This window comes from Dysidea avara, chromosome 11 (assembly GCF_963678975.1).
Source record: "Dysidea avara chromosome 11, odDysAvar1.4, whole genome shotgun sequence".
NCBI lineage: Eukaryota > Metazoa > Porifera > Demospongiae > Dictyoceratida > Dysideidae > Dysidea > Dysidea avara.
Genome location: NC_089282.1, coordinates 21,872,516 through 21,898,672, shown reverse-complemented (window position 1 = coordinate 21,898,672; position 26,157 = coordinate 21,872,516). Strand labels below are relative to the sequence as shown.

Genomic DNA, 26,157 nt, shown 5'->3' with positions numbered 1-26,157 from the left:
ATACTGAGAGGAACCTTAACTAAGTGTGTGGATTATATAGGTGTCCTCAAGTGTCCACATTAACAGGTTCCAGTGTACTGTACTCAATATAGTATACACTAGCTTTCTTTGAGTATATCAAATAGACCTATATACTATATGAAGACACACTTATAACCTTGGATCCCTTTTCTTCATGCAATGCATAGTTTTGTTCATTGAGGATGAGTTTTACAGACTATATCAATGCAAATATAAGGTAGAAATGAAGTAGATGCCTGACTGCTCTATTAGAATTAAAATCGCCGCCGTATGTTCTATTAGAGTAGTTTATCTTTGGCGTGCTAAAAATCATTTTGAAAGTAAAAACCCGTCCAGAACGTGATCACACGTGCAAGAGACGTCACAAACAACTAACTTAGCCACAAAACAACAGCCGCCATTTTTATTTTTAAATCAGAGATCATGTGATCATTACCATAATAACATTCTTGGTGGTCTAATGTTTCAACTGAAGATGTGATCACTGTAAGTTTATTACAACCTAGTGGTAATTAAATATGGCGTTTGAATACACCCTCTTTACTATAATAAGAACTGCTAGATAGGTTAATAAAGGATTACAAGCTTCTTTCACATGCAGGGCATTAAATAGAATATTTTAATCTATCGCTTCTACTTTATGGAGGTGTTTATGGGAAGTAAGGTAAACACATACAAGTGTATTTGTAGTGTATTAATGTACACATATTAAGTCTAAGTCAGTTTATATACAATTACTACAACTGGATGGATAAATAATATCTTAGTGTGGTATTGAGAGTTAATTGTTACTCTTGGTGGTTTGTAATTACTAAGTATCTATTAAATGTAAGGGATAACTTGTTGGAAGGCTGTATTGGTTGACCTAAATGCTTACCAATGACCTTGTATATGTAGCTTGTGTAGCTCCCAGAACATGCTGAGCTTAAAGGGGAGGGGCTCCACTACATCTTGTCATGAAATTGAAGCTATAGCTACGTACCTCATGTTCAGGTTAGTGAAAATTAAGATTAAGGAAATAAAAGAAAGTGCGTACTGTTTCCTAAAAACTATTTCTGAAAAAAAAAAAAGTGGTGTGCGTGTGTTGTGAGTGGTAGTGATTAGACTGGTCCCAATGTGTACATATTAATACAAGTACACGAAAAAATTTGGAATTTTCAACTAGAGTAGGGACCATAGCACATCGATAAAAAGTACAGAAACAAGTTGGAGTAATCCATGATATTAAATCACAGTAAAGCAATAAGAAGTGTTATATCCCTACTTGAGCACAGTAGGGATAATTGTTTTACTGTGATTTAATATCATGGAGTACTCCAACTTGTTTCAGTACTTTTTATCGATGTGCTATATATGGTCCCTACTCTGTTGAAAATTCCAAATTTTTTCGTGTACTTGTTTGTAGACTTTTTTTTGTAAATAATTTTATTATGACTGGTGAACCCACGCATACCACATCTGAAATGGCTCCGTACACCCCAGCTATATCAATTATCATCTGAAAAGTGAAGTATCCATTACGCTTGGTTGTCAGCTATGTTCAACCTGTTACACAGCAGTATGAATCAAGAACTTTTTCCGGAAGCACCTCTACAATCTACGCATACCAAAAGTAATGGTGCCGCACCCCAATTTTATTAATTATCGTCTGAAACATGAAGTATCCATTACGCTTCACTGTTGGCTATGTTCAACCCATTACACAGCAATACCAATCAAGAACTGTTTGAAAAGCACCTTCGCAATCAAAATTGCCACTATGAAAAATACGGACAATTTCAGTTTCGAAGGGAAGCCATCATGTGCTCGCGCCAAATCGACACCTTTCCCTGTCAGCAAAGATGAATGGGACACAAAGGAGGACACTGGTAAGTCCATGAAGAATACATTGTACGTACTGCGGTATGTCAAAAGACACCTGTCGGGCCGAAGCAACATCGAACAGTGAAAAAAATCAAGCCCGTAGCCTTAGCCATTATTGAGTTATGCTTGTCTGAAGGCATCGGTCAGTCAGTCAGTCAGTCAATTACTTACTTAAGTAGAAAATTCCGTCAAATAAAAATTTTTAAAATTCCGTAGCAACTTATTGAAAGTGTTTCGGATCGATCTGAAAGCTTGTTGGGCTTAGTTTTACCTCACCAATATTGCCTCATCGTCGTCAGGGAAAATTGAGGTTGATTTTTGGGTGATTTTATTTCGTGGGCCACGTCTACTCCTTTGTGGTCCCTACTATACAGTTATTATCATACTGTATGATTACACTCGTCCCAAGGTGTCCATATTACACTGGTCCCAAGGTGTCCATAATGCATGTGTGTGTATGTGCGCACGTGCGTGTGTAGCCAAGTGCCCTGGTATCACAAGGTTCCAATGTTTGGCCATGCCCAGTTGCTGTTGTTGCTTCCTTAACTTTACTCACATTGCTCCAGTCTACCCAGCTGTATAATAATAGGGACCTGGTATAAACTGGGGAGAAAATTCTCAACTGTCTTTGTCTCTCATCGCGATGTAGAGGTTGTTGTGGAATTTTGGATTCCACGACCTCTATCCATGAGACTTGGTACAATCCTCCTGTGGGTTACTAATTCTCCAGAAGGAGTTGTCTGCACAGATTTGAGCACCTTACACAGGCACCCAAATGCAGGTTCACTGGGTGGCAATAGCTGTATTTTGCACAACTGCACGAGGCTTTGTTTTGTGTGTATTATGCACATGCTTGCACGTGTAGTGTGTGTGTGTGTAGTGTAGTGTAGTGTAGTGTAGTGTGCACACATGTAAGTAGTGTGTAGCATGTGCGTGCGTAGCATGTGCGTGCGTAGCATGTGCGTGCGTAGCATGTGCGTGCGTAGCATGTGTGTGGAGTGATATTATCTTGTGTGCTTGTTTGGGTATAAGCACATGCTTGTGTTAACTTATAAATTGTTTTGATGGTTAGAACCTTCTTTCATCTTCTCAGTTAGCTTAGCATTATCAAGTAGTCATTATTACTAGAACAGGATCAAGGAAGTTTGATGGGCAAATATTTACTTGATTTCAGCTAAAAATTAAGCTTGATTCCTTGATAGTATAACCAAAAAAAGGCTACGTAATGTTCTTGAAGCATAAAAAGTTGTCAATCATTAATAGAGCTTGATCACTTGCAGAAGCTAGAATAAACCCTTGATTACTTGATTGAATTTTGATTCTGGGATCAAGCATTGCCATTAAACCCTATGGAAGTGACTAACCCCCATATGCATTTGGTATACGTTTCTGTGTCTCAATTTTCCCAGCCTCCCCTAGTTAGCAAACAAACCCTCCCAGTGTTTATTAGAACTATAATCCACTTCAGTGTTTAAACAGACCCAGGCATGTATTCTGTACTGTAGTTTGGGATGAAGTACCCCGTCATGTATTTGAGTCTAGGTGTGTACTTGAGCTTGGCTTTAATATGGATATATGTATCATTACAATGTATTACAACTGATGCCATTTTATCTATTACATGTAGCAGCTACCAACATACAATAAATTAAATTTTAGCTTCATATATATACACAGAAATTAGCTAGTACCTTAATATATGGGTAGTTTACAATACAAAACAAGATGTAATATGATAGTTAAACAACTGGTATTCAACTTCCAGTTTATAACATACACAGACAAACAGACAGACGGACACATTCAATACAAGTAATAATATACCACCTACCCTCCACTGCCTCTGATGTGTACCAGTGTGAATGTCTGATATTATCACTGCTCCATTATAGTCACATGAGGTTATGGTAGACTTAGTGTAACTGTTGAACAAGATGGAGCTACAGTGAATAACGAATAACAATAATAAGTACAAGGAGAATATGTTATTACCTGCAATATATACATAACCACACAAGATCAGATAATATCATTATTTAAGTCACATATTATATAATGAATGGGTTGCGTGTGTAAGGTCCTGGTTTGTGAAATTGCCAATTGAAGTTTACATTGCAGAAACATCTGTTAGCAGACTATCTTCAAGTGAACAGAAAAGTTTCTGGATTTTAAATTTTTGTCATATACACTCAACCTGCTGCATGTGTGGCAATCACAAAACTGCACAAGTGGTGCTCACTTAGAGTTGGCCAGTTTAGAGATGTGTTCTTTCTATGAAGGTGGTCACTAAAAGCAGGGCCTACTTTAGTTATTTTTAACATAACACGTATACTATATTTATTGTATAGTCTTTATTCCATTATCACAAATGTAATCCAAAGAATTTTTTTGTTACCTTTGCCATTCACGCAAGGCTACATAGTGACTAGTAGAAGGTTTGATAGTACAAGGTTACGTGAAACACTATCTTCAGATCCTTGCAACAAGAGGCAAATAGCTTTATCATTCTTGCAGTGCCAGATCTCTCTTCTTTGCCACAAATCCATTCCATTTCTGAGTTGCACATTCTAAGCCTTAATCTTATAGTCAATAATATATTAACTAAGTGTCATTTTGCATCTCCACAGACGTGGGTTGTCACTTTGTCCTTCAAGTGCTTGTTACCATATTAGGTGTGTCTCTTACATCATCATCACATGATGTGTCTCTATATGTCAGGTGGGATTGAATGTTGTCATGGTTACTGTTTGTTGCCGTGGTTTTAGTTTGCCTTTGGATTTCTTCCAGACAAGCAAAAGTACTTGTAATTTGTACTAATTCTTGCATTACAGTGTTTTTTTTTTGAAAGTGGCTAAAGCATTTATACATTTTGGGAACTCTGTGTGGTCACTGTGGTGACTGTTCATACCTGACTATGTCATACTAGACTGGTCATCTCTGTGACAATTCCAATGACAATGATGGTATGACTTGTCCTCCTAGTAGATCTTGATGATGATGATGGTGCTATCTGGTCCCCAGGATATGTCTGTTGTCTGACAGGATGAACAGACAAGGTTGGTATCGGGTTAGATTATGCTACCCTAGAACTTGCTGAACTGTTTGATAGTCTCTGTTGTGGATGTTGTTGAGTAGTCCATACTTCAGTCGGTGATTCTCCGTTACTTGAAGGTCTACTGTCCTCTCTTTGCCATATATACCTTCTCTTTGGAATGGATTCCCTTTCTGGCTGCATCCTTGATCATCTTCCAGACATCACTTTAAAAGTGTCTGTACAGTAAAAAATATAACTATTAACTAACTAAAGCTTACTACCTACAATTGAATACTAATTCTAAAACTAATAAAGGAACTGTACTTACACTAGTCTACCAATAATTCAAGATTATATTCTAAACAGGTATGTATAGTTCCATAACTATTAACCTCCAAACTGTAACATGAAACCTATTAATTTTATTGCATGCAACAAAATATTTCTAGGTCCCAAAGTGTCCATTACAGAGAGGTGTCCACTGTATACTATTATCATACATGACTGGTGTGGTATAAAATAAATCATGCTGCTCTTGTATTGTTGGGTTAAGGTTCAAAATATTGTATTGCTGATAAATTCCAGTAATTATATGTTGACAACCCTACAAGTCTCAATTGTGAGGGTTCTCAGTATCAGTAACATTCAAATACGAGTGACGTTAATGATGCTTAGAATAAGGTTACTATCCTTAAAACAAATGACATACAATATTTAATGGTCCTAGTGTCCACCATCAGAGTCATTCACAGAGTGACTTTGAGGGTGACAACTAGTCCACCTCAATATGTCACATGTGTCACTAACATAGTCCTGGGTATCAACTCTTGTGAAGGTCACTGAATTGTGTGACCTTGAGAGTTGATGTCTGGCTAGCTATGCTACAAAAGCTATTTTTGAAAATGCTTACAATTGCTATTTTTAATCAGGCCTCCTTTAAGGCTCAATATCTTGCATAAAAGTTGTACATCAGCAAAAACATGATCTAGGATCTTGCACTTTGCAACCACTAGAGGCTGCTGAAGAACAACAATCCTTGATTTGTAGGCGTATAATCTTTCATGGACAACTGCAGCTGCCTTTTCTGTATTGTACTTGACAACACTATCGGTGCCTATTCTCCTGACAATGCTTAAGACATTGCGTGCGGTAACAGATCTCTCAGTGTGATTTACAACGTGTAAAAGCTTCCATTTCCCACTGGAAATGATCCAATGACAGATGAAAGTAATCTTTAACAAGTCACTTACCACAACAAATGGCATTCTAATTACAGTCTATAATACTAAGTTCCATATAAATTATAAATGTTTTAAACATGCTGCAAGATGACTGTTAGTAAGTTATCATCTCTTGTATTTGATCAAAAAAGAGGACCCGCTGTCCGCGCTTTGGCTGGTATACCTTCTCTTTGGAGTTAGTTTTTTGGTGACTTCTTCCAGACAAGAAATGTTCATGTAATTCTTTACTCTTTTATAAGGATTAAAGTTTATATATCTTGTACTACATTAATCAAATAACTACTAGTTTTTGTATATCTAATTCATTCATCCTTGTGTTGGCTTTCTTGTTGACTGTGTCCTTGATCTTCTTCCAGACATGATAAAAACTTCATGTAATATCCTTCACATGAGCTGTAGCCAGTTCTCTTATAATGACCTGGGAGGGTCTGCTGTTGTTTACAGCACTCAACTGTTACACTTGGACAGTGGGGGTATTGTCCACCCACTGTCCAATCTTTGTAGGCACAAAATGACAAATTAATAAAGAATAAGCAAATACACAGAGTATACATAGTTTATAGTACAAGTTTAACTACTGATGTTCACTTAAAGATGTACTTTTCACCTACTGCAGTAGCTTGTGTATTTACTTGTATAATTTCTGAGCAGTTACAATGGAGCTATCTGGTCCCCAGAACCTGTTGCTGACAAGAATGAGCAGGCAAGGTTGATCTTGTAGACATTGGGTTGGATAGTGCTACCCTTGAACCTGCTGAACTGGTTGTTAGTTTTGTTCTTTTGTGTCATATCATTTGAATGTTGTCATGGCTACGGGTTTATTGCCCTAGTTTTAGTTTGCCTTTGGGCTCTGCAGACAAGTCAAAATACTTCTAATTTGTACTAAGTTTTGTGTTTCCTTGAAAACAACTAAAGTATATATATCTGAAAGTAGCTAAAGCATTCATATATTTTGGACATTGTGTGTGGTCACTGTACATTCATACTTGCATCTTCTGACTGTCATATTATACTGGTCATCTCTGTGTCCCTTCCATTGACAATGGTGGTATGGTTTGTTCTAGTAGATCTTGATGATGGTAGTGCTATCTAGCCCCCAGGATCTGTACGTTGTTTGACAGGATGAGCAGGAAAGGCTGATTCTTAGTATCGGGTTAGATGGTACCACCCCAGAACTTGCTGAACTGGTTGATGGTGACACAGGTCTCTGTTGTTGCTGTTGTTGAGTAGTCCATACTTCAGTTGATGACTCCTAAATTATTTGAGGGTCCACTGTCCCCTCTTTGGCTGGTGCGCCTTCTCTTTGGAGACATCACTTTAAAAAGTTTCTGTAAAGTAAATAGTATGAACTGGGCTTAATACAATGCAATTGAATACTGGCATATACTGGTAAAACCAAGCAATTATATAATGACATTCCTACAATTCTCTCAATAGAGAGAGTTCTCAGTACCAGTGACATTTCTTCATCAGCAATGATGGTTAGAGCAAGGTTACTATCCTTGACGTACAATAAAGCCTGGTCTAGTGTTCACCATCAGTCATTTACACAGAGTGATTTTAAGGGTAACTACTAGTCCACCTCAATATGCCACATCAGTCACCAGCATAGTCCTGGGTATAAAGGTCACTGACCCTGCCCCACTATGGCCATACATTTGATAATCTGTTACTATACAAATATGGTCTTGAGAGTTGATGTCTGGCTAGTTATGCTACCAAGTTGTGAAATTGTTGTCACAAATCAGACCATATCTGAGGCCTAATAATCTTAACATTACAGACGAGATTTGTGCATCAAGATAATTATTTGATCTATAAAACTTTTCTTTACACTTTGCATTGCATGCAGTTTTAACTAGCAGCACAAAAGTGAGAACAATTCTTGATTTGTGCAACTAACAGCCTGTTTACACTATCGCTCAGCTCTGGATGAGATCGCTTCAGTTCGACCCAGATCGATTTTTTAGCCCCGTTTATACTACAAAGGTCAAACCCGCTCCAATCACCAAAAAAACTTAAACCCACAATCATAATTTTCAGATTGTTGATGGAGTTAAGGATTTGTGTGCTTTGTTATCATAAGGTTAGTAGGCATGATAAAGTTTCAGTGTTGGCAACAACCTTTCAGTTATGTGGAGCTGGTTAACTGTTTATATTCACATGCGTACCTGTTTGTTTCAGAGTCCTTTTGTTGTTCTTGAGGCTGTCCTTCTGTATCGTCCCATAAATACTTCGCTGTTGCTTCATTTCATCTTTACAGTCGCCATTTTAGCTGTAGTTCTCCGTATCTTTATCCTGCTTATTAGAGCCAAATCAAACTGTTGGTTTGCAACTGTTTATATCGGGTGAGTAGAGCGAACTAGATCGAACCAGACCCACATCCCTAGCAGGTCCACTTCAGAGTGGTTCGACACGATTCTGTTTGATACGGTATGCATTTACACTGACGTAGAAATCGCTCTGATTCGAGTTAGTCGAACTAGATGGCTAGTGTAAACAGGCTTTAAAGCTTCTTTCCCTGCAATGTACTTGGCAACACTGTTGGTACTTATTCTCCTCACAATACTTAACATATTGCATGCGATAACAGATTTCTCAGTGTACTTTGCAACATGTAAAAGCTTCCATTGTCCACTGGAAATGATCCAATGACAGATGAAGGTAATCTTTAAAAAGTCACTTTTCTTTACTGTACAAATGGCTGTCTGTTGCTCAAATTACAGTGCAAACTGTGTCTATATTACTAAGTTGTTTATGAATACTCTACAGCCCAGTCATGTTATGTGAAACTCTCTGCTGGACTTGTGGAACATGCTGGTATGAGAATAGTATTTACACTTGGCTGCATTTTGACTTGAGTATCTCTTGTAGATGTAAAAAACATTTAAAATACTATACACACCAGTAAGTGCATTATACAGTGGAACCTCTCTATATGGATCCTCTGGGTGTTCCTTTTGTAAAATAATTTAGTTTTTTCATTTACTCATCATACATTGACTATTATAGTAGAGTGCTTTTATTTAATGATAGGATTTCACTGCTGTTGTTTACAGCACTCAACTGTTGCACTTGGAGAGTGGGGGAATAGTTCACTCACTATCCAATCTTTGTACTTTACAAAATGACAGATAAATAAAGAACAAGTAAACACACAGAGTATAGTTAACTACTGATGTTCACTTAAAGATGTGCCTTTTATCCACTGCAGTAGCTTGTGCGTTTACGCATATAATTTTTGACTAGTTACAACAGAACTATCTGGTCCCCAGAACCTGTTGTCTACATATAAACATTAACCTTGACATTGCTTCTTTTCAACTAATATATTAAAGTACATTAATTCGTAGTATATAGCATTTAAAATAAAAACAACATAGGGCATTCACAAACCTATCTTGCCAATAATGCATGTTTTATAGTAGTTATATTACATGTAGTAATACTCCCATCCCCTTACAACAGTTCACAGCTCATACACACAAGTAATATAATATTAACATACTCACCTGATCTTGCTAGCACAGGTCAGGTCTTGTACATAGTAATGTGTGGAGACCGACTGACAGACCACTGACTTGGTAGTCAATGCTGCGTGACCCCTCCCACTGCAAAGAACTCTTGGTCTTGTCAGAATTAATGCTAGACAAATGTAATTGCATATCTTGAATTAGTTAAATAAAACAACAATAATGTGAATTATGAAATATAATTTACTTTGCACGAGACACAATCCCTAGTTTAAAGGATGAGATTTCTTTGTCTGCGACTATTTGGTAGAATTAGCATTAGGGACCGTAAGTTGTGCAGTTCCCACTTCTATTTGACACTCGCCATAAATTTACCAATGCAAGTTACTGTTTTCTGACCCTGTTTGATAGGCAGTATAGGTTGCATAAAACATGTGATCTCATGATGAAAAAAAAAAAAAATCACAGCAAAGTATAGGACTTGAAACAGGCCAGGAGAATTGTATGGCTAAAGGTGCTCTATTATATCACGAAGGAAGCACCATTATCAGCACTAGGAATTACTGATTATTGCTATAATTGGTATCCCAATCATTGAACACTCGGCTGGGCAATACTACTACTTTCTAAACACTGGAGATCACTCCGTATTTTAAATGCATGAGCTATATACCATTAAACAGGATACAGGCGATTAATAACAGACACAATCAAGTCTTGACAAGTTTAATTATGTTATGACAGGCTGCATGTGCAGCCATACATGCGTTAATGTTTGATGACATCATACCTTGTATGGCTTATCCAATAGAAAGTGGACACTTGTTCACCAAGAGAGAGTATATATGTACAACAAACCCACTACATTCGTGTTACATTTTCTTTGCTACGTAAATCTCAAGATACTCTTTCAAAGTTGTGATGTAACAATGGGACATAAAAATGTTAGTGTGTTTATTGTGAATACTCTCTAGTGTCCATTAGGGAAAGTCATGTATGTAGGAGTACCACCAAGAATATTAGTGGCTTATGATGTGACACCTGCTAACCATGCTAACAGTTGTGTGGCTTGACACCAGCTGTTATATATATATACAAAAAAAAATTTGGTTGCATTACGTCATAACTGACACAAAACTTTAATATCCAGTTTAATCTGAATTAATTCGGTAAACGTGATCGCGCCCCCAGCGTTAATGAAATTGACAGTGAAAGAAGAAATAGAAGGTAAAAATGCTGCTGTAACAAAGAAGTAAGGAATAATCTACTAGTATTGTGTGATATGGCTTAGAAAGATGGCCAATGAATTTGCTGGAGCAATTACAAGGTGGTTAACTCATTGTGCTGTGTAGGCTCTCAAACAGAAAATGGCTGTCTGTGGCCATGCTTTGTCAAATATAAAAGGTCGTGAAGCCTCATAAGCGTCTCCTTATATGCAGAGAGATGACAGATATTGATGGGACTCCTCGTAAACTTAACAATGAATGGAGTTACAAATAGCCGCACGCAAGTTAGTAATGTTTTTGTCGTGTATCACACTTAACTCACTTGTTATTCATTGTCCAATGAAGTAACACGTGTATATATATATATATATGGTAATGGACGTATCAAATTTGCTGTGGAAATATTCGTCCATTGTGGCATGTTTACGGCAACGATAATTAGCCTTATTTTCAGCCACCCACATGTTTAACCAGTTGAAGGTTGTATGGCACCATTTGCTTTGTCCTGGAAGTGTGCACTAATTAAAGTGCACACTTGCAATAAGTGTACGATCCTGTTAGATTATTCTTCTCCAGTATTAGTTGGTTACACAACCACCCACTACTGCATATAGCAATTGGCATTGTATAAGGTAAATTTTGTGTAGCCAGTACAGCTCTCATGCTGTGTGGTAAACCGTTGATAAACATATAGTCACTCATACATTTCATCACATCTGGAGCAAATTGTCAAGGTCTTAAAGCTGCAGTTTTCTTGATACAATGATGGCTCCTTGTGCCGGATTTCCTTACATTAAAGTGTTTACAGAATCTCAAATGCACTCCCATGGCTACCAAATGTTATATACTACAGTGGTGTTACAATTGTATTATTCTGTGTTATAAAAACAACACTATGTTTACCTAGATACAACGTTTGATCCTTGTGCTAGGTCTCTGTGCATCAAAGTGCCAAGCTCTTTGAACAAAGTCTTTCTCTACTTCTCTAGTCCTTCATCATTTGCCTCTGAGTCTAAAAAACATATGCAACACTTTAAAACACTCATTTGTGCATTTGGTAATGATGTGTGTGCATATGTGTACTTGTGTGCATGTATAGTTCACGTGGTGTATTGACTCATCACATCATTCTGTGCCATTGGAAAGGTCTTTAGATTAGGATGATCAAAGCAGTGAAACGATGTATCATTGTTACATACAGGATAATCTAGTGTAGGAGAAAACTGTGCTAGGATGAGACTTGTCTGTGACTAATGGTGGTATTGAGTCTTTGCCACTATCAGATGATCTGCCAGGACCATTAATTTGGGTTCTAGTCAATGTGCTCATCTTTTACCAGTGGATCCCAGGTTTCCTCGGGACAAGGGGATTAAAGTTAAAACAATAATGTACAAAATGTCCTACCCTCAAAAAAATGTTTGTTTTTAAAAACATGTTACTCTGCTTCTAAAACAACAACTCTACATCCTTGTGTTAACCTGGATACAATGTTTGACCCTTGTGCTGGGTCTCTGTACATCAAAGTGCCAAGCTCTTTGAACAAAGTCTTTCCCCACTTCTCTAGTCCTTCATCATTTGCCTCTGGGTCTAAAAAAAACAAAACATATGTAACACTTTAAAAACATTCATCTTTTGCACCTGGTATGATACCATGACGTGTGTACATGTGTAGTAGTGTGTCATGTATGTTCCTCTACTGCTGCAATTGCTATTAATTGGGAATGTGGCATCTATAGCATATTAGCCACACCCCCAAATCTTTGTGCAAACATGCATTAGCTACCCTATATGGTAACTGTTCACATGTTATTACTTACCAGCATCTTGACTTGATGTAATTGTTTGCTAGCTCATCAGTGCAACAGACACCTATAATATAGAATATTTCTCAACACGTCTACACCATATACACAAACAGTTAGTGGTTGTTTTAACATATTTGTACAAAAATATTTATAGTTGATGAGCCATTCTGTGTGTGTGTATTATCATTTCTCTATAATCAACCATACTTTACAGTAGTCCTGAAAATAGTGGCTATGTAGCTATATACTGCCTGTATATATTCTGCCCACAGTCTTATTGCCAGCATTTTAATTGGTGCCATCAAGCAGTGGCATATGTATTCACAAAAACTTGAAAATAGCTTCAAGAGATTGGTTTATAATTTATACTTGGGTTAAGGTAAAAAAATTATTACTCACTTAAACTTCTTGTATATATATTATATTATTAGTGCTGGAACAAATGTGCATTTTACTCAGTTGAAGGTTCTATAAACAAACATCCAAAAAGTTTGTTTCTAATTTTTAATATGTTGTGCAGAAAGAACTGTCTATACTGAAAACGTTTACAAAGTAGAAAAATTCTATTAAATATGATTAACAAAAATCTTTTAATATCTGTAGTTAGTTTTTCTATTGTGCACATCATTTAGTCAAGGTGTTTCAATTTTACAGTGTACATACGTTATTTTACATACCAGAATTCATTGTTTGTTTTAGTTATATATTTTGTTTAGTTTTGATATTGTAGAAAATGTTAAAAGCAAAGTGACAGTTACTTAATGGACAAGTTCCCATACATCAATGCTGGTAAAATCCTAATGGTCAGGATTTCAGTACTGATGTGTGGCTTGACTGGTCTACCATGCAACTTAAATCTTGTTAATATTTGTAGAAAAACTTTAAAATTTACTTGTACATCAAAGAGTAAAAAGGGAAAACAATGACTTACCTTTTCCAAAGCAACTACTCAAATTGTTTTGTACATTGTCATCTTGTTTGCTCTTCCAATGGCTGGTTGGCTGCTCTTCATCTCAATGATATTCCAATCTCTAAAACAAAATACACTACAGTACAATACACATCTAAACACTTTAGTTGTTAATCATAACTACCTAATACTAGATGAGATTTAGAAGTGGTGTTCAGGTGTAAGGCTGCTGATCAATCATTCATGGGTAGTCTTTGCTTGCCAAGTAATGGCTGCAGTTTTCTAGCAGTTAGTAGTGAAGAATCATAATCAACAACTGCTCTTCAATGTTTCCACTGGTTTATTAAGTAACCTTTTAGAACTACAGCTTGTTGGTAGGGATGTGCTTTTCTGGCGTGCACATCTGGCTGGTATAAAATTGGGAGCCTTAAGGCAGTTTCCTCTGCTATTTACCCTACCACTTGATGGACATCCAGTTGTTTACATCTAATGATTCCTGTTTACAGCATCTGGTGGATACAGTAAGGGAATTCTTTGATGATAATTAGAATGTCACTTGGTTCTGAGAAGTGTGTTACACTGTCTATCAGGGTGGAGGGTGGGGTATGCCTGATTCTGTGGTTTCTTTCAATGATAAGATTGGTGAGCTGGATAATGGCCAGTCCTACCGCTACTTGGTGTTCCCTGAGAAAGACAGTATTGAACATGATGAGTGTAAGAAAACCTTTACAATTACAGCAGAACTTGGTCCATCAGTTGTTGTCTAATAATAAGCTTGGTTTGCTAGTTTTAAATTAGCTTGATAACCATTAGTTAGTTGTCTAGTTGAAAACTTCCACTACACAAGCATTTTGTGTTACATGAGATGATTACCGATATATTACTAACTACTTCCGTGCTACTCTTGTGCTACAGATGTTGGAATTCTGTTCCCTTGTAATTCAGTTTTGAAACTAAGAAAATTCAGAGAGAATGGTTTAGTATAGTTACAATCATGTTTACTCTACACAAGGAGCATATCAGTGGAGGAGTAACAGTGGCTTGTGTTTGTTTGGTATCCTACTGTGTGTTATGCAAGAGTAACACAGAGTAGTGTCCGGACCTGAGCACAGCCTCAAGAGTAGCTAAGTATCCCTCCTAACTATGTTGTAGTCATTGGCTGGTACTAGTACAGTCATGTTACTGCATTCATCAATCATGGGCGTTATCAGCTAGGAGGTGATGATACGAGTAAGGCACTTCAGTGTTGCCAGGAACTTTCCAATGAGTATTTTTTAAAAGATGATACAGTACTTCTATAAAAGAAAGAAAGAAAAAAAGAAATGTTACCACTCAGCTACCTCTACTGTATGCCACTGCATCCAAATTTCTTGTATTTTACTATTGACAATTCGACTTTTTCGATGTTTTTGTGTCATAACTCTGGCCTCAAATATAGTATTGTTGCTTTGTTAGTATCTCAGTAAGACTAAATCTGCCGAGCTCTAGATACCTGGTGTGTCTGCTGCAGCACACGTGCCTGTCTGCTCATTGATTTCTGGGCAGTTAGTCTGTAGGTCTGCGTAGGTGTCTTTTCTGTAGGTAGTATATTTTTTCTGTTTGACAAAAAGATGCTCTTTTAGCCACTCCATTAGAGACGTGTGGGTGGAAGGGAGTGCCATTAGGGCCGGTTAATAAATATACCAACTGGTGGAAGGCCACAGACAATGTGTTCTGTGGCTCATGAAAACATGATTATTGGCCCAATAAAACTAAGAGCTTCAATTTTCTGGTTGTGTCAAGAATTGACCGTACGTATACAACTGTATGATGTAATTGTAGACAGTTACGTGCAGGCCATGTGCTATGATATGATTGGCTGTAACCATGTTGTGTGGTTTGTTGTACCTTTGAAGTTAGTAGCTAAAGAAATGCTGTATGCTTCTAGTACAGTTAAGCTTACTGCTTTGTTATCATTCATTGTTGGTGCTGTCTCTGTGTGTGTTTGTTACCATTCCCCCAGGCTACAAATGCCACTATTCATAGCAATGTCAGTGGGCCCCAGAAGAACTTTGCTGATATTCTAGGAATGATATGTCATAGATTTGGAGTCACTGGTGTAAATAAATCAGTTTGTAAATAAGTTATCCAACATCCCTTGGATAGATGGTTGAATACTTCCTATGGAGAATTAGAGGAGGGATGAAGATTGGATTCTTGGGCGGGCGGACGTGCATGCATGCGTGCGTGCATGTGTGTGTGTATTGTTGCAGGTTAGAAGACTCAAATCCTCAGGGCTCATCCAGCCTGTACAATCTGCCACGGCTTCATCACATGAGCAGAATCATGTACACAAGAACTGCTAAGTACATACATGTGTACAAATAAATTAGTTTCCTTCCATACATAGGGCAGTGTTATGTTGAGGTAGAAGTTTGGCTACTTCTAAGAACAGAAGAAGGAAAAGTCACAATATATAAGGTTTGAATAGTACCAGTTAATGTTATTCATTTACTGGAAGTGTTTCACCAAAGGTGAGGTTGGGAGCGTGCACACAAGCCCAATGGTTTTGATTTGAAAAATACACTGGACCTTGTCGGGTGCTAAAATGCCTCCTGATTGATGAAATACGATTAGTACATGGCAATGGGATATTAAGTCCCAGTAATCCTCACTGAAGAGTAGCTTGAGCAACCTAGAAACCACATGAGATTTTGTGGCCATGGGTATACAGTGTACAAAATGTCTCTGTTGATGATGGAGAAACACACAGAGAGGAGTCCCACTCCATAAAATAGTATGAATAGAAACACCAAGTCCTACACAGCCTATGTAGCCCATGAAAGCTGTAGAGGTACACCCTATTAATATTGAGGAACACACAAGACTGCAAAGAAGAAGTCAGAACAGTGATACCAACAATTGGCTGCCATAGAGACGAGTATCACAGCCACCATTCAGTGCTGCTGCCCTCCATTGATGTTATATCCCACCTTACAATCTCCAGAATGTAATAACAACACAAAAACATTTTCATAGTTACACTTCTCACTTCCTCTAGGTGTTGCATGGGAAGGTGTAAGTTACATACATCAACAGGTTGATGGAGTTCAGAATGATCAAACAGCTTGGCACATTGATGTATGGAGACCCAGCATAAGGATCAAGCATTGTATCAAGGTAAATGCAGCTTGAATGAGTGTAGAGTTGTTCATTTTTGAAGTAGAGTAATGCAATAACACCAGTACTGGTATCCAGCAAGGTTATACTAGTACTACAAATGCTAACAACTTTGTGGAGTATGCCAGAGTTAGTATATTAGCCTTTACATGACAATAAGGTAATTTACACAAACCACATAAGAACTTTTAACAGAATGATGGTATTCGCTTTGTATCATAATTTATTGTATACATAACCATTACACTGTTGTCTCGCTAGGTGTGTGTCTTGACTTAAACAAGGCAGCTACTGTATACACAATTTGCTTACATCAATTGACTTGATGTCTTGACTGATCAAATTCACTTGTCATCAATATCCTATAGAGAAATAAAACTTAAAACTCTTCTCTTTTGCTATAAAAATATATCAGTACATACATTTTTAATAACAGCTAGATAAACAGTTGGTGCACATTGTGTGTGCGTGTGTGCTGAGCAGTGTTTGTTTCACAAACATTGGCTAAAGCCGCTACTCTAAGGATCTTGTTTTTGTGTGGTTTCTTGTACTGATTTAATCAGTGAACATTTGAATCCTTGGAGCTGTACACTACAGTGGTGTGCCACAAGTTTGCTACAGAAGCTGTTTCACTAAGGTAAAAGCACCCTGGCAGTTCTAATTGCCTAATGTTTTTTTTACGTGTGGCGTGCTGGAATGTTAGAAACCCAGCAGAGATGGACTGCTACTGCTTGATATAAGGTCATCCAGTTTCTGTTGACAAGAAGATTAACTTTAGGTACAAGAACCAAAACCCTTCTGTATGGGTCAAGTATGTATTAGTGAGACCAAGTGGTTTGCTGGTTTTGGTGGTTGTATGTGTGTGTGTTGTGTTGTGTGTGTGTGTGTGTGCGTCTCCACAGCAGTATAATGGGTACTTAATTGGTGTCAACTGAGGAAGCAAATACCCAACTGTTCATGTCTCACACAGTAGTGTTGGGGTCATTGTGGAGCATTGGGTTCTGTGACCTCTATATGAGACATGGCGTAGTCCTCCTGCAGGTTACTAGTCCTGTCCTGGGAGGATAAGCTTGCTAGTACAACAATCTTTGTGTAATACGTATGTGCATGAGTGACTCGGTGTAACAGATATTGTGGTTTATCCTCAGGTCTAAGAAGTACTCCAAAACTGCTCACTCACTCTGGCATCACCAGATCATTGCACACTGGTAAGTACGTTCATTATTTATGTACCTGTTAACTTGTCAGGATTCCTTCTACAACAGATTCAACACTAACTAAAGTATACAAACAATTTTGTGAGTAAAGCAGTGACACTCAGCGGTGCTATAATCTACCACACACACGTTTTTTTATTGGTGAATATATTTCATTAAGTGGTTATGTCAGAAACAACAATTATCAAAAATATCAGTTGCAGATTGACTTGATCTTGATTAGAATCAGAAGTTGTTTATCATACATTATGCTGAAGTGATCTAAACAGAGAACAGGCAGAGTAACTGATGCTCCTTTACTGTAGCTTGCTCATGTTGTCAGTATAGAACCCGCACCCTTTTATGTGATATCGACATCACATGACAAAGTACTCTTCATCCAGAAATTTAAACCTACAACATGACAGAAAATTTTTGATGTGTTGCAGAAGCACTTACAGTACACCAGTTAACAGCCCATCAAATGGCTACAGTCCTTTCAAACAGTACACAAAAGAAACAAGGTTGCGCAGAATCCTACTACATAGCTAGGCCATAATGTTGAAGTCCCTTACTTTATCAAGAAAATAAGTCTTCAGGATAAGGCTACCTACTACAAAACAATACAAACACACAAATCCTATCCCATTGTTATTGCAACGCACAAGTCTATTGTTTACCTAGATAGCAGCATCACCATCTTATTAGTGGTATTTAAAAGGGAAATACTTCTAAAGTGTTGTAAGAGGATAGGAATAGCTAGAAGATGCTAGTTAGCTGTGTGTTGAAGGAAACAGCTACTAAAATCTTGTGGGCTGCATCTATGGTGGTGAGCTAACTGCAACAGTCTGCAATGAATTTTTATAAACAGGTGTAATTACTAGCAAATACCAATTCCTTCCAATAACACGTCACTAAGTGGAATCACGTGAGTGACAAGTCAGCAACTTTTGCGTGGAGGCATCTCTGGTCTAGCTGTGAATACTGAAGAATTTCAAAAGGTATCCCATTAACTGTACAAACATTAGCTGTACATGTTATTTCACCTTCGCACAGGTAACTAATAAATGAGACAGGAAACAACATTCCCACGAAGTGTACAGCATAACTTTCTCAAGACATCGTATGGAGGTTTATAAAAACACAACATTGGACTGTGTAAACATCGTAAATTTGTAGGGCCAAACATGGATGCTTTAGCCGTCACCGGGTAAGCAATAAATAGAAGGGCTATATGTAAAAATGATCAATAAGAGCTCCTAGCTCACATGATCTACAAAACATTTTCTATATATTCATTTTGATCGATGGTCTCTAAATTAAGTACAAGTCAATTTCCAAATAAATTTGAGCTAACATGTAGTTTAGTAGATGCTTTATTGGCAGGTTTACATTGTTGACACACAATCAAATTTCCTGTCAAATTAAAATCAAGATCAACTGATTAATGGTTAACAGTAACCAAAATCAGACAAACTTTTGAATTTATTATTGGACAGAATCTAGCAACCTACTAATTTTACTAGTTAGTCACTGGAGGGTGGACAGACCTGTTCATCACAAACCTACAGTAGGAGCCTAGAAAGCTAAAGTAGTAAAGTTGCTGAAAAAAGCAAACACTGAAGAGACTTGATCCACTGGTCTGGCACATGTAACTGCTTAACCACAAATCGTGATTGATATAAGAATCCGATTTATTTAGCGGTATGGATTATGTATGTAACACTTACATTTTAGCTGGGAATATTAGATACTGTGTTTAGGGGTAGCTGGAAAGTTAGTTTGTGAGGACCTGAAACACAAATGGGAGAACAGAAGAGTGGACACAGTAGGCAGAGACTGTACGAGGTGTTCAATGCGAACCTTGGAGCCAAGAAAACTGATTTAGTAACCTTCCATAAGTAAGTGAAAAAACCCGAAGAGAGTTGATCCACTGGTCCAGACCTGCTGGTACACATAACTGCTTAACCACAAATTGTACATGATTAATTATAAAGAACCAAATTCATTAAAACTGAGGTATATGTATAGATTATGTAACACTTAAATTTCAGCTGAGAAAGTTAAATACTGTGTTTAGGGGTAGCTGAAAGGTTTGTGAGGGATCAGAGGGACCTGGAACAAAAATAGGAGAAACCACCAATTCATGGAGAACCTAGGAAAGAAATTGTCAGTAAAGTAGCATGAATAAAAAGATCAGCCAAAAAGTGACCTCCACTAACATGACTTGATCAACTGGCCCTAGCCACAGGGACTTGTTGGTACACATTATGTGACTGAGTGATAATATCCAATCCTTGGTGTTGATACTGATATTTAAAACCCTTTGTTATGTTCACTAAGAGGTATAGAAAATTTAGCACTTGGGAAAGTAAAGTATTGTGTTTGTGGTACATGGAGAGAGATATTAAGACAAAGGGGGTATTGGATAGAGCTAATCAAGAGATGTTTGATAACATGTAACCAACCCACTTCTGTAGACAATGGACCAAGTAGATGATGCATTTCTGGAACAAGATTGGGGGAAGCTTCCCATCTGACTTGTCTGATAAAGTTCTGGACTCCTAGTCTGCTACAACCGTGTTCAGAATTCCTTAAGCCTGCACGAGGATGTTCCTCACAACCAGAGGTCCTTTGTTAGCTGAGAAAATTTTGGTGATGCTGTCCCCCCACTTCTGTAGATAAGCAACAGCTATGGAATTGACCAGTTGCAGGAAGGCTTATTCACACTTAATTTGCTAGAGTGGCTGCCAACAGCTGATTTTCTTCTCTAGCAGTTTTAGATTCTCTGTCAAAGAGCTTACTGATGTCTCAGCAATTTGATACCAAACCCACATTTTTGAGAAGAAACTATAAGGTTATCTGGTCAGGATACCATTGCCCTGATAACTATTGCTTTGCGGGGGTCATCACGGAGGTCATCAGTAACATATCATCCATGTATACTACTAGATAGATGACCAGAGATCTTGGCATCTCCATAGTTGGCTTGAGAGCACTTTTGAATACCTTCGGGGCTGTGCACAGACCAAATGGGAGGCAATTAAACTGGTAAACCACTCTCTCTATCATGAACAGAAGGGGATAGCTCAAATGAGGTACTATATTGAGACCATAATGGAAAGCATCCTTTGAGACCTTAACTAATTTTGTAGGTGTCCTCAAGTGTCCACATTAACAGATTCCAGGTTACTCAATATAGTATACACTAGCTATTTCTTTGAGTACATCATATAGACCTATACCATACTAAGACACATATTTTCTTCATGTAATGCACATTTTTGTTCATTGAGGATGAGGTTTACAGAATATACCAATACAAACTTAATGTAGAAATGAAATGTGGCTGACTGCTCTATTAGAATTAAAAACGCCGCCGTGTGTTCTATTAGAGTAGTTTATTTCAGACGTGGTAAAAATCATTTTGAAAGTGAAAACCCGCCCAGAACGCGACCACACGTGCGAAAGACGTCACATACAACTAACTTAACTACAAAACAACAGCCGCCATTTTTGTTTCTAAATCAGAGATCATGTGATCATTACATAATAGCATTGTTGGTTGTTTAATGTTTCAATTGAAGATGTGATCACTGTAAGTTTATTACAACCTAGTGGTAATTAAATATGGCATTTGAATACACCCTCTTTACTATAATAAGAACTACTAGATAGGTTAATAAAGGATTACAGGCTTCTTTCACATATGGTGGGCATTAAATAAAATATTCTAATCTATTGCTTTTACTTTACAGGAGGTGTTAATGGGAAGTAAGGTAAACACATACAAGTGTATTTGTAGTGTATTAATGTACACATATTAAGTCTAAGTCAGTTTATATACAATTACTACAATTGGATGTTAAATATAATAGTGTGATATTATAAGAGTTAATTGTTATCCATGGTGATAAGTACAGTATCTGTTAACTGTAAGGGATAACTTGTTGGAAGGCTGTATTGGTTGATACTGAATGCTTGACCTTGTATAGTTTGTGTAGCTCCCAGAACATGCTGAGCTTAAAGGGGAGGGGCTTGTCATGAAATTGAAGCTATAACTACCTCATGTGATCAGGTTAGTAAAAACTAAAGGAAATAAAAGAGTGCATACCTGTTTCCTGAAAACCATTGTGCACAATAGTACGTGTTTGCATGCAGTGTGTGTGTGTGTGTGTGTGTGTGTGTGTGTGTGTGTGTGTGTGTGTGTGTGTGTGTGTGTGTGTGTGTGTGTGTGTGTGTGTGTGAGCACACACGTGTCATATAGTCAAGCACTTTGTAATCACAAGGTTCCAGGTTTGATGTTCGGTTATGCCCAATTGTGGTTGTTGCTTCCTTAACTTTACTCACATTGCTCCAGTATACCCAGCTGTATAATATTAGGGACCTGGTGGCCTGGTGTCAACATAGCTATGTAGAAATTGTTGCGGAATTTCGGGTTCCATGGCCTCTATCCATGCATGACACTCAAGCAGGGTGCCTGTGCACAATTCAGGCTGTGCAGGCAACTCCTCCTGGAGACGCGTAGAAGGATTGCCCCAAGTTTCTGTGTGTATCATGTGTGTGTGTACGTATGTGAGTTCGTGCATGTACAGTGTGTGTGTGGTGTGGTGTTCTTTTGTATGCTGTATGGGTAAGCATTGTGTAATAATGGTTAGAACCTTTTTCTGGTTAGCTATATGCTTTATTCAGGCATTATCAAGGAGTGGTCACTATTATTAGAACAGGAAACCCGGATCAAACAGTTTGATCAAATATTTACTTGATTTCAGCTAATTTACAAAAATAAGCTTGATTTATAGATAGTTTAACCAAAAAGAGTTTAACCAAAAATCAAAATAACTTTCTTGAAGAATAAAAAATTAATAATAGTGCTTTTTTGATTGCTTGCGGAAACTAGAATTAAACTCTTGATTACTTGATTACATCTTGATCCTGGGATCAAACATTGCCACTAAACTCTATGGAAGTGACTCCCCACACATACACTTGGTGTTCGTTTCTGTGTCTCAATTTTCCCAGCCTCCCTGAGTTAGCAAACAAACTCTCCCAGCATTTATTAGAACTATAACCTAGTTTTTAACACTCCAGTGTTTAAACAGACCCAGGCATGTATTCTGTACTGCAGTTTGGGATGAAGTACCCCGTCATGTATTTGAGCCCAGGTGTGTACTTGAGCTTGGCTTTAATATGGATATATATGGTACTGCATGTACTTTGCTACTATATTATCACAGCTCCATCATAGTCACATGAGGCTTAATGTAATTGTTAGCTACAGTGGATAATAACAATGACAAATACATAACTGCACAAAATCATAATATTATAATGAATAGGTTGTATGTGTAAGGTCTTGTATTTCTTTAACCAGGTGCATGCCCACAGCTAGCCGAAGGTCGGGGCCGGCTGTGGGCATGCACCTGGTTTACTGAAATTGTTTTCTGAAAAGTGTGTGTGTGTGTGTGTGTGTGTGTGTGTGTGTGTGTGTGTGTGTGTGTGTGTGTGTGTGTGTGTGTGTGTGTGTTTGTATGGATGTATGTTTGTATATTTGTTTGTCTTTCTGCACCCACGTGAACAAAATTTTGTTTGCTAATAACAGCCTTTATGTGATAAAGGCCACATAAAGCCTGTATTAAACTTCTGGGCAGGTAAGCTTTGGTTTAAGACGATTAATATGTGCCGGTTTGAAATACGAGTGAAACAAGTTTATAAGGACATGGTGAAGGCCTTACCCAAGGGCTCTACGGATGTCAAACAGCCGAAAAACAACACAGCTGGCCTCCTAGGCTACCGGGTATAATGAATTCCTTCGAGTTGAAAAGGGGGGGAGGAAGGGCCTGTACATAGTACACACGCGAACGAAAATGAACAGCAGCTTTGAGGCTTTGCCTGGAGAATTTGCATAAGAAAATGTTATAGACGAACTATAAAATAGTTTAAAAGATACTTCTGTGCATCATTAGTGGGTTAAAGCATTTTGTCGAGGTATGCCTCCTTAGTAGTGCTTAGCAACGTAATTACAGAATTACAAAATATTTCATCAATGAAATACAAATTACTATGATTCAATTGTGTATGTAGCAACAAAGCAAAACCCAATATAAATATTAGTTTAGTACACTGTTAATTAATTCCAGATAGGTTTGTTTGCTGCATGACGCCTGGTTTTTAGAAGTAGCACAACATCAACTTGTTTTCTTTTTCTTTTTTATTTTGCGAAATCTGTGTATTAAAATCTAAATTGCAAAAATATCTGCTACATAGCAGACTATTTTCGAGTGAACAGAAAACTTTCTAAATTTAAAATTTTTGTCGTGTACACACAACCTACTATACACATAAGGCATTCAAAAAACTGCACAAATGTGCTCACTTACAGATAGCTAACTTAGAGACGTGATCTTTCTATGGTCACCAAAAGCAGAGGTCGCTGTAGTTATGTAACCCATAAGTTATCATATTTATTGCATAGTCTTTATTCCATATCATAAATGTAATCTCTTAAAATATATATAGATATATTTTTGTTATTTTGCTGTTTCACGCCAGGCTACATGGTGACTAGTAGAAGGTTTGATAGTACAAGGTTACGTGAAACACCGCCTCTAGATCCTTGGAGCAAGAGGCAAATAGCTTTATCATTCTTGCAGTACCTGATCTCCTTTCTTTGCTACAAATCCATTCCATTTCTGAGTTGCAAATTCTAAGCCTTAATCTTATAGTCAATAATAATATTATATTAACTGTCATTTTGCATCTCCACAAACGTGGGTTGTCACTCTGCCCTTCAAGTGCTTATTTGGTGTGTCTCTATTATGTCATATCACTTGAATGTTGTCATGGTTACTGTTTGTTACCATGGTTTTAGTTTGCCTTTGGGTTTCTTAAAGACAAGCAAAAATATTTCTAATTTTTGTGTTGCAGTAAGTGATTAGCTAAAGCATTTATATATTTCAATATGTGGTGATTGTCCATACCTGCATCTTCCAACTACACTGGTCATCTCTGTGTCCCACTAACAACGGTGGCATGGCTTGATGGTGTTATCTGGTCCCCAGGATCTGTCTGTTGTTTGATAGGATGAGCAGGTAAGGTTGGTATCGGGTTATATACTATCCTAAAACTTGTTGAACTGGTTGATGATGTCGCAGGTCTCTGTTGTGGCTGTTGTTGAGTAGTCCGTACCTCAGTCACTGATTCTCCATTACTTGAAGGTCCACTGTCCTCTCTTTGCCATATATGCCTTCTTTGGAGTAGATTTTCTTTCTGGCTGCATCCTAGACTGTCTTCCAGATGTCGCTTTATATAAGTTTCTGTAAAGTAAAAAAAAACAATTAACTAGCTGCAATTGAAATTAATAATCACACTCCAAAGGAAGATCTCATAATGAAAAAAAAGGCACAGCAAAGTGTGCACAACTTAAGGTGTTCTAGTATGTCAAGAAGGGAGCACCTTTATTACCACTAGGAATTACGGACTATTGTTGAACACCTGGCTGGGTAGCACTGCTACTTGAACTGCTTTCTAAATACCAGAAATTGTTCCATATTTTAGATACCTGTCTTAAGTGTCATTGCATGAGTTTTGATAAGTTCCAACATTTTAAAGCTTCATAACATGCACAGCAAATATCTTTGCCCTCAGGAAGTAGTACCTACAGTCACGTGTACCAAGTGTGGATGACATCACTATAAAGTGACATTATGAGTGGTGATGCAAAAAAGCGTGCTACTTATGGTCTAGATTCTGTTCTAGCAACTTGTTTCATAAAACAAAAGCTAAGTGTTCTATGGTGACATGGAATGGATCTTTAAGGCCAGATTTACAAATACAAAAATGTAAACTGGACAATTCAAACTGATGTTCTATTAGAGGTTCAGTATTACATCATCACATGTCAATGTTGCATCATCCTGCCAGCTATATATTATTATTCATTGCAGACAGGATACAGGCGATTAATAACAGGCACAATCAAGTCTTGACAAGTTTAATTATGTTACAACAGCTTGCACGTGCAGCCATACATGCATTAATGTTTGATGACATCATACCTTGTATGGCTTTATTTAAAAAATCTATCCGATAGAAAGTGGACACGTGTTCACCAAAAAAAACAGTATATATACAAGCTCCAACAAACCCAAAGCATTTTCTTTGCTGTGTAAATCTTCAAGATACTGTCATAGTTGTAATGTAAAATGTGACATAAAAATGTGAGTGTGA

At 37.5% G+C, this 26,157-nt stretch overlaps 5 long non-coding RNA genes across 25 annotated transcripts in view; 4 read left to right on the top strand and 1 right to left on the bottom strand.

Moving 5' to 3' along the window:
• The window catches only part of LOC136237580 (uncharacterized), a 33,114-nt gene that overhangs the window by 5,102 nt on the left and 1,855 nt on the right, over nt 1-26,157 (bottom strand). For 6 of the 11 annotated variants that reach the window (XR_010692537.1, XR_010692536.1, XR_010692533.1 and 3 more), the window contains 9 exons: nt 24,909-25,244; nt 17,045-17,094; nt 13,595-13,694; nt 12,676-12,727; nt 12,337-12,445; nt 11,762-11,870; nt 9,672-9,804; nt 4,793-5,154; nt 3,716-3,824 (listed from right to left, as the gene is read on the bottom strand). This is a non-coding gene — a long non-coding RNA (uncharacterized lncRNA). Of the gene's footprint in view, nt 1-3,715; nt 3,825-4,792; nt 5,155-9,671; nt 9,805-11,761; nt 11,871-12,336; nt 12,446-12,675; nt 12,728-13,594; nt 13,710-13,757; nt 14,258-17,044; nt 17,095-24,908; nt 25,245-26,157 lie in introns of all 11 variants that reach the window. The other 5 variants (XR_010692542.1, XR_010692539.1, XR_010692540.1 and 2 more) reach the window with 4 other exon arrangements.
• On the top strand, nt 223-15,909 carry LOC136237591 (uncharacterized). Its single transcript, XR_010692572.1, has 3 exons — nt 223-507; nt 919-1,014; nt 15,576-15,909. It is a non-coding gene; the product is annotated as an uncharacterized lncRNA (long non-coding RNA).
• LOC136237585 (uncharacterized) lies at nt 8,096-14,896 on the top strand. 5 transcript variants are annotated; one of them, XR_010692555.1, is made up of 3 exons: nt 8,124-10,959; nt 11,072-11,142; nt 12,936-14,896. It is a non-coding gene; the product is annotated as an uncharacterized lncRNA (long non-coding RNA). The 5 variants fall into 5 exon arrangements; XR_010692558.1 differs by lacking the exon at nt 12,936-14,896 and adding an exon at nt 11,435-12,003 and having other exon boundaries at nt 8,137-10,959; XR_010692554.1 differs by having other exon boundaries at nt 8,096-11,142.
• On the top strand, nt 15,959-18,213 carry LOC136237582 (uncharacterized). The gene is made up of 5 exons (XR_010692550.1): nt 15,959-16,033; nt 16,087-16,562; nt 16,614-16,732; nt 17,881-17,940; nt 17,998-18,213. It is a non-coding gene; the product is annotated as an uncharacterized lncRNA (long non-coding RNA).
• On the top strand, nt 18,222-22,011 carry LOC136237586 (uncharacterized). 7 transcript variants are annotated; one of them, XR_010692564.1, is made up of 6 exons: nt 18,222-18,757; nt 18,800-18,929; nt 18,985-19,138; nt 19,315-19,829; nt 21,687-21,707; nt 21,924-22,007. It is a non-coding gene; the product is annotated as an uncharacterized lncRNA (long non-coding RNA). The 7 variants fall into 7 exon arrangements; XR_010692563.1 differs by having other exon boundaries at nt 19,315-21,026; XR_010692560.1 differs by having other exon boundaries at nt 19,315-21,526.